Consider the following 9,871-nt stretch of genomic DNA (forward strand, 5'->3'; position numbering starts at 1 on the left):
CTTCGATAGTAAGTTTTTCTCTCGGAGTAAGTTAATGATTCTTCCAGAGGCATTAATAACTCATAACTCACGTTTGGCGTATCTATCGCAACCGGTGTTCTGGTTCCAGCAGCCAGCGATGACGAAATGAGCCCGGAGAAAGCATTATCCCGGAATAGAACGACGAGCATTCGCCTGGAACACAAAATCACCGGTCGCTGCATAAAATCCTGCTCTGGGATATGTGATGATGCAGTAAATGTTGCCAACATGACTACATGTAACTACACGGCATGACTTCGACTGACTGGAGAGCTGTGCTGATGATGTTCTGTAACACGAGTGACTCTGCCGCCTGCATGTTTATACAAAACAGGAACAGGATAGGACAGGACAGGACGGCTGCTGCTGTCGATGTGCTTGCTTGCTCATCTGTTCAGTTAGGCGGGGGCGAAAAAGGACGACAACAATTGGAGCTTTGTGTATGTCTATAGGGCGGTATCCACTTCATTATACCCCTGGTGCTACTGAGGAGAGGTTTGTTGCGGAAACTTTGTTTCTGATAGATAAAATGGCTCAAGCGCCAACGATTATACTAACGAAAGCCTCGTGACTCGAAAATTCTCGAAATGTTACAATTTCGAGGCTTCACAAAGGTCACTTAATCGATTACCGAACGGGGCGGCTCTACTATTAGAACACGAACGTGCAGAACGACTAACTAGAGATTCCCGCGAGCGAGCGAGCAAGCGAACGAAAGTTAGTCGAAATTTAATTAGTTTTGTGTAGTTTCGAGGGAGGTACTGATGCTTAAAATTTGATAGAGATTGAGTGTAAAGTTATTACATGTCAGACAAGTGCTGCTGCACGTACATATCCCCAAACCCGTGCTTTTCAGTGACGTTCGGTCATTAGTTAACTGCTTGGTTTTGATTTTGCTACCATTTTTTTTTCTTTTGCTTTCGGGGAGCGCTTTTGATTCTCACGTATAATGGATCGGTTGAAAGTCCCAGACAAAGTATTCCTAATTTGTAGAAGTTCATTAATAAAATGAAGAAATTGATCCAGTCTATGTTTTTCTTTAGCCTATTTCAATATTCTAGGATCAAATGAAGCATTTCTAGTAGTTATGGCGTAGATTTTTGGGATAAGTTTATAGTCCACTGTATCAACTGTCAGCAATCTTTTGAGTCAGAAGGATCAAAAATAATTGTTTAACAAATTTCAATATTCGAATGAATTTAAATTTGTTAATTGCACGAGTAAAATTGACGATGGATACTTCTTAGACCGCTGCCAGCTTTGTATGGAAATTTCAAATGCTCAAATTTTTACACCTTCCGTAACACTTTTTTGTAATTTTTTGCTTCCAGAAATAGCAATAAGAATTTTAAAAGCGATCTATCCAGTTCGGAATGAGCGCAACAAGTTTTAATTTGAAATGAAAATTTGTATGGGAAAACAATTTTTTTCATGCAAAAATTTTGTGAAAGATTTAATGTGAAATTTTTTTTCTTCGATACAAATTTCCATTAAAAATGGAAACGCGTTGCGCTAACTCAGGAATCAACCACATCATCTCAAATTTTACACTGATGCTTGGTGACCCAAAAGGCATCGAAAAAACATATAGGAGCGAAAAGTCTTTTTTTTGCAGCGGTCTAATGCTTATCTTTGCGCAGCTTATCTCCATTATGCGTTGGGAATTTAAACGAAAACTTTTCTTTCACTCCCCCAGACAATCCCACAAGTGTGTTAACAGTTTAGTGAAATCTCATCTGCATCACACTCTGGCACACGTAAAATCACGATCCAAACTTATCACTATTTCCATAGCAATTTTTTTCATGTATCCTAGAACTCAATTGACAATGTCCCAGAGAGCAAATCATAGCAAGCCAAAAATAGGCATCGTTTACAACCGAAAAACATGCGTGGGGAAATCACACAATATTTAGCGGTAATGAAATAAAAACAATTTCTCATGGCACCTTGCATCATTTTTCACATTAGAATCGACATTCATTAATTTCAATCTTCATTTAAAACGTACACTTCCTTGTTTTCAATATCAAGTGACTGCCTGTTTTAGCCAATAACCCTAGAATCGAACGTACACCGAAGTACACTTCAATCATATTAGTATTTCGATTCCCGATTATTCGATTCGAAATTTCAACGATGTAAATGAATAAAGCGGAGCACACTTCAGATTCTCTAAAATGATGGAAATTTTTTACACCACTTCAATAACTTTTCAGATCACCAGTCTAGTCTTTTCACCGGAAAGGACTAAAACATTCATGGCACTGACAGGATTCCTACATATTTTCAAGCCCCCGTAGGCGGGATCCAAAAAAATCTCAGTTGAACGCAGTTAAATTCTTGCTATCTGATAGCTCGTGAAGATTCTTCAATAATGTTCACTATTAAATAACTATAGACAAAATTTCCACGAACGGAGAGAAACACGTGCGCTGCCATGAAGGAAACGCCTACTCCTGCCAGTTGTAAAAGTGTCTCAAGCAAGGTTGCCTGAAAAAATTCTGTGTTTTTGACAAAATAATTCTGTAATTCTGTGATTTGACCAAAAAATTCTGTGACGAGATTCTAGGATATTTATTTACGAATTTTACTGAAATCACATGTCAAAAATTTAACTTGTAAAAATAAATCAACAGTATTATTTTCATAACATTTCATGTATTTGAGTCAGAAATCTATAGTTAATATGGACTTAAAATTAAGAATCCAAAATTTAAAAAGTCTGTTAAAATAATGTGTTCTGTGACGACAATTTGCTCAAAATACTGTGAAATTACAGAATTTACTATGATAGCAACCTTGGTCTCAGGAGTCCCCAAAGACTTATAAAAGATTTCCAATGTTTCAATAGAGCCCCGAGGAACCGAAACAGAGTTCCAGAAGAACATCTTAAGAGTTTCAAGAGCCTCAGAAGAGTTTTTAAAGAGCCTCACAACTGTCACAAGCATCTCAAAAGATTAAAAAAAAACCTTAAGAGGCTTTAAAAAGTATCTTTGAAAGTCTCCAAAGAGTCTGAGAATAGCGAATGAATAAGCTCAAAAGAATAAAAATAAAGTCGAAAGAAAATTAAAAGATTCTAAAAAAGGGGTAAAGATAGCCAGAATCTTTCAGCTCGTACCCGGGCCGGCCAAATCCTGGCTATTTTATCTAAAAACGTGGTAAAATAAGGGCATTTGATTTCAAAATTGTCCACCGAAAATCCGGGCAGTATTCGGGCAAGCTTGATCAAAACCCAGGAGTTTTGGACGCATAAATAAAAAGTTACTTGTAATAAAACAATTTTTTTTGTTTTTTATTACGCAAATAAGGTGAATAAAATCGGGCAGAATCCGGACTTTTCCAATGAAATTCGGGCAACTCAGCCGGACCGAAATTTTACCAAATTTTGCATCAAATATCCGGGCAAACCCAAATAAAACCTGGCAATCTGCAACCTTAGGATAAGAAGAGTCTCCAATTTCTCCCAGAGTCACAAAAAGTCCCAAATTAGTTTTACAACAGATATAAAAAGAGTCTCAGATCAATTTCACGAGTTCCAAAAAAGTCTTTATTGAGTTTCAAAAAAGATTAGGAGTTTAAAACAAGTTTCAAGAGTCCTTAAAAAGAGCCTCAATTGACTTTGAAAAAAGTTTTATAGGCTCTTCTGAGAACAATATCTAATCAATCTTAAAATAATCATGAAAAGGTCCCAGAAGAGTCTTAAACGAATCTTTAACCGAGTCTGAAGGGAGTCTCACAAAAGTTTCCTTTTATTTTTTTTTCAAATTTGAACTGAAATCGTGCATTGCTGATTTCTGATTGAATCAATATTTTCAAATAAAGCATACAATAAAACTGAAACTATTTGTCGCTACGATCGAATGCGTTTTTGAAGAATTCTTTTGATATTCGCTTTATTCAAGATTTGAAGTAAATTGTGTGTTGAGTTTTTACAAAATATTTGCACAAGAAACCAAAAAAACACAACTTCCAATCCAAATAACCGCAAACGACTCGCAAGCCAACCACCGCTCTATGCTCATTTTAAAAAGTAACTATTTACAGTACCATAGGGTTGTCACCTAGGCTCAGCGATGTGGAGACTGTTTGCGAATGACTTCACTACTCTTTAATGTAACGGAGTAAACAATCACAAATTTTACTAACATTCAAAAAAGAGGGTTGAAGTCTTATGCAAAGAATTAACTAAAATTACGTAATTTTTCTGAAAATTTCAATACTTGTTATTACCGCTAGTGAAAAATCTTCTTCAATTACACGCTACAATAGCACGTGTACCAACTTATCGCAATTCCCTCATACCACAACATGATGATGATGCTATCGCAAAACGACCGAGCTCATTCGGAAAAATGTTTTTATTAACTGTCTCGCTCTCGCTATGGGTCCGTTTATGAACATTTTATGCTAAATTTGATAATTAGATTTAGATAGCGGCACACAATCGAGCCCCAAAAAAAATCCACATCCGACAAGCTCCGCCGACCGACCGAGCGAGCGACTGATTTTTTAATAAGCTCGAAAGACAGCTTATACGTAACGTAACACCCCTATGTATGTTTACCTCCGCTCATTAGGAGTTGGGGAGATTCCCCCTTTCCTTTGATGGTGGCAGCAGCCAAACAACTATTCCGTGTCATATGCTGCATGTTTTCGAGAGTCGTTGAGCGTTTTTGTTATTTTTTTTTCGCTTTCATTCGAGGGTGCTTCATTAGAGGAGAAACAAAACAAACAGACACAAAAAAAAAACAATCCCTAAATTTCTCATCATAAGCAGACACACGTGTGTGGTTTGGTGTTTTTTTTTTTTGCTTCTCTCCAAGAGTAACCCTTCCCATCGACTTCACCCGGTATAGTGGAATCGTCCATAAGGTACCACCTATCTACCAATTTGAAGCGATCCAAGCAAGCTGGTGTTAATCGCTTCACGCTTGACTTTCGTTCCATGATTTTGGGCGACTTGTTCACTACTTCAAGGGAATTCGAAGCATGATTGTTTTTAATAATAACGTAATATGCATGCAGGACGCGGAGCGGCGAAGCTGCAATGACAACGATTTCAACAAATTGTCAATTTTTTGTTTTGGTTTGTTAATGCAAATGATTTTAGGCTGTTTGCAGTAGAATTTTTTTTGGTATTTTTATTCTTTTTTTGTTATTTCAAATGTTTATTATTTTTGAATTATTAAATTCGTTAAAATGTTTACTTAAGTATTGACAAAAGTGTTCTGATCGAAAACAAGTTCGTTCACGCTTTTCGACGTCTTGGATCATTTTGGCTGCACAATTTTATCCTGGGAAAGAAATTGAACGAGGTTGGTTCCGCCTTAAGCTGGGAAAATGAATCCTAGGATAGTTTCAATGTAAACATAAAAAAAAACTTTCCCGCAGGAACATCCTTCCCGAGCAAGGTTCTAAATTAAAAACAGAAAGCGAAAACAAAAACATGGGCGAAGCTCTTGCCAAGAAAAAAGAGAAAATTTTGAGTAGTGCAAGAAGCTGGAAACTTGTAAACATAATTCACCCAGTCAAGAAGTTAATCCAAGCAAGCGAAAACGAAACGGTACCCCTAGCAGTTTTTCCATGTTGTTTTTGCCAACCGTTGATGGATTTTTTTTGGGTTTGGTTTCATCTGTACAACTATCTTAAAGCGTTAAATAATCTAGCAGCTTATTGAGAGTTCGGCATAATTTGCCAAGAAACTCTTCTCATGACACATTGCTGTCCAAAATAGAACCAATCTTCTTTAAAAGTTCTCTTACTAATTTTTGGTTCAGTTTTCATTTTCACCAAAATTAGGCATGGGTTGCTCATTGTTTCCCGATTTCCTTTCTCGTCACATAGCCAACTACTGTTTGTTTACACTCGAAAAACCCCAAACCAACAGAAGAAACCTATCGATAGCGTATACACAACAGGGGGTCGTCGAAGGCAATTGCTAGCCTTCTGCGCATCCCTTCGCAATTACCATGCGAGGATGACGACGTCAAAAATGTGTGTATGAACATCGTAGTCACCAAAGCCAAAATATAGAAATTAAGAAAAGGGAAGGGTCGATCGGTTTCGGCTTTCCAACTGGCTGAAGAATCCCTCAAAATTCATGAGCCATTAGTTGGGGTGAAGAACAAAAAAACCAATCGGTTCATCACATCACGTGCCGTCCCTTCGTGCAGATGTAGTAAGTAGCAGTGCAGGAATTACAAGTTACAAGGGGAATAACAATGGGATTGCGCTTGCACTAACATGACTTGGAACAAGCGGAGGCGCTCCGGGATATCCGGGAATTCCTCTTGTTTCCTTCTTGAATCAGGGCGCCGCCTTTAGCCGTGCGTGTGTGGCATTTAATTATTAATGGGATTGAGCGTAGGCCGTTTTGAAAAAGTCATTGAAACCGAGAAGAAGAAGAACGAGGGATAATGAGTAGAAACAATTGTTGCTGACCATCTGGATAGAAAATTTACTGTACTTGATTCTTGCATGCGAGAAATTGATGAATCGAAGAAATCGGCCAGATTTTTTTTATTCGTTTAAAATTACCTTCATTTGCAATGAAATTTAATTTGTCGAGAAAATGCGTATTTTTAAAATAGATTTTTTTTATCGTTTTCAATAGTTTTGTAACAATGTTTTGTTTTCTTTAGTCATTTGTTGATATATGTTCAATTTTTTGCTCCTTTATTAAATTTAATTTTGGATTTTTTACAATTGAATGTTATTTTAAAGTTATTTTTAATTTTTTTTTAATTTTTTTGTTTAATACCTAAACTTGCATTTATGAAATTTTTTTGTTATTTTTTTTTTAAATATTGATTTGGATTTTTTTTAAATTTTAATACTTTAACTATGAACGGAATTTTATAGTTTTTTTTTTATTTGTTTATATTTCCTTTGACTCTCGTGATTTTTTTTTATTTTTAAAGTTTACTATTATTTTTTTTGAAGGTTTTTTGAGTGTTTTTTTTTTAACTTTTTGTAGTAATTTGTAATTTTTTTTTAGGGTTTTTTGCTATTTTTTGTACATATTTTATGATTTTTTATATATTTTTTTGTATTTCTTTATTATTTTTATATTTTCTTAGTAACTTTATTTTTATGATGTTGTTTAGAAATTTTTATAATGTTAAGTGATTTTGTTTATAGATTTTTAGCTTTTTTATTTTTGAAGCTTATGATTTTCTTAAATATATTTTTTATTTTGTAGTTTTTTTTCCAGTTTTTTTTAACTTTTTTGTTTTAATTTTTATTACCTTGTTTAATTTTTTTTTTACTTTTTTTAATTTTTTTTTCAATTAAACTTTTTTGCAATTATATTTTTATTCATTTTCTTTTCTTTTTCGGATTATTTTTCGCTTTTTTTTGTTGTGTTGTGAGCCTGCTTGGTTGAATGATTCAACTGAATCAAAGCAATCGAAAGATTCCTTTGAATTCAACCATCGTGGTTGAATTAACAGGAATCTTTTGATTGCTTTGATTCAGTCGCTTGTTTTCTTTCTTTTATTTTTTACTTTTTTTTTCTTTATTTTATTTTTTTTCTTTATTTTATTTTTTTTTTCTTTATTTATTTTTTTTCTTTTTTTTCCTTTTTTATTTTTTTCCTTTTTTATTTTTTTCTGTTTTTTATTTCTTTTCATTCTGCTTAATCTTCTTTTTATTTTTTTATTCTTTAAATCATCTTTTTTTTTAATTCTTTTTTAATCTTATTTTTATTTTTTTTCATTCTTTTTTAATCTTCTTTTTATTTTTAAAATTTAATCTTCTTTTTATTTTTTTATTCGTTTTTATTTTTTTTAGTTTTGTCTTTTTTAATTTTTATATTTTTTATCTTTTTTTACTTTTGATTTTCTTATTTATTTTTTTAAATTTTTGATCTTCTTGTAATTTTATTTTCAATTTTCATTTAGATTTTTTTTTTAATTATTTTATAACTTTTTCTCTTATTTTTTCTTCTTAAACGTATTTTTTTTTTCAAATATTTTATTTTGTTTTTGTTTTCCTTTGTTTTTTTCTTTGTTTTATTTTTTATTGTTCTATATTTTTTAAGTTATTGTAAATATTTTCTAATGTTTTTTTAGATTTTTTTAACTTATTTTAATTTTTGTTTTGTTTTGTTTTTTTAGTGTTTTTTTTAATTCTTTTTAAATTTTTTTAAAATATTATTGTTTTTCTTTTTTTAACGCTTTTCTCATTTTTTTTAAGCTTGATTAATCTTTTCCAATACTTTTTCATTGTTTTTTGCTTTTGAAAACTATTATTTATTAAATATTGTTTTTTTTTATTAGTTTAATTTACGTAGCAGTTTCTATTATTTTTATTTAAAAAATATTTCTTCTAATTTAGAAAAAAAAAATATTTACTTTTTTATAAATATTTATTTTTTTATAATTTAATTTATTTTTATATTTTTTTATAATTTTTTTTGTTCTACTTTTTACGTTTTTACTTTTAGGAATTTTTCGCTTTTTTTTGTATTTTTTATTTTTTTTTATAATTTGTTTTGTATTTTTTTTAATTTTTTTGTTTGTTTTTTGATACATATTAAAATATATATTATTTTATTTTTTTTTAAATTTGTTAACTTTTGTAATATATGTTTGCATTTCATAGTTTTTAGCGTTTTTGCATATTTTCATATTTAAAAAAAAACATAAATATTTTATTGCTTTTTAGTTATTTGATTTTTTTTAATAAATACTTTTTTCATTTTATTTTCTATTCATTTCTCTCATTTTTTAAACTTTTTTCCTTTTTCATGTTAATGGTTTTAATATATTTCAAGCTCTTTTATCAGTTTATTTTAGTTATGAATGTTTATTAATTGTTTTAAGCATTTTATTTTTATTGATTTATGTTCTCTTAATATTGTTTTAAATTTTATTTTATTTTGATATATTTTTAATTTTTATTATAATGTTTTTATATTTTCACATTTTTTTTAAATTGTTTTTTCATAGATTTTTATTTCTTTTTAAATGTTTGTTGAGTTTTTATTTTAATTTGTTTTATTTTCTCAAATTTTATTTATAATTTTTTTTAAATTTTTTTTTAAGTAAATGCAATTTTTAACATTTATTTCAATCTCTAAGTTTTTTTTTATTTTAATTTTTGTCGCACTGCTTTCTGATTTTTAATGTCATTTTTACAGTTGTTTTTAAAATTTTTGAGCCAATTTTTTATTTTTTTTTTTTTTTTATTTTTATATTTTAGTTTTTTTTTTCGTAGTTTTTTCCTATTATTTCTTTTTTTTTTAATTTCTCATTTAAATTTTTTATATGTTTTTGATTTTTCTTTTCGTTTTTTGTACCTATTATTTGTTTCGTGTTTATTATAGTTTTTTTCAGATTCATAAAACGCGATTTGGCAGGGCGCAATATTGTTGTCTGTGACCGGACAAGAAAATATTCAAAATAAACCCTCAAAAGCTGTTCGGGTCGATATGACCTGATGAGCATATTCAAAACATCTTAATAATCATTCCAGAATACTGAAAAATAGAGAATTGTTAAATACCAAGTATGTAAATGATAATCAAATTAACGAGAAAAAACCAAAATTTGAGTTTAAAAAGTCGATTCATTGGGAAATAAGAAACAACGAAGGAAGACAAAATTGGATGTCATTGTTTCAAGTACGATTTTTTTTTCAACCGGTAAATCCGGGATTTAGGTCAAAACGTTTATCGGATCCCCACTTATTGATACGTCATCGGATAGATGTATTCTTGACAATACCAAAAATCAAAGAAACTTTTATATAGTGCAAAGCTGTCAGAAATTATGAGCTATTTGAGAAATAAATAGTTTTTAGGGAATTTTCTGCATTCGGAACCAACTACAGACAACCTGGTAAA

This window comes from Uranotaenia lowii, chromosome 1 (assembly GCF_029784155.1).
Source record: "Uranotaenia lowii strain MFRU-FL chromosome 1, ASM2978415v1, whole genome shotgun sequence".
NCBI classification, from domain to species: Eukaryota; Metazoa; Arthropoda; class Insecta; order Diptera; family Culicidae; genus Uranotaenia; species Uranotaenia lowii.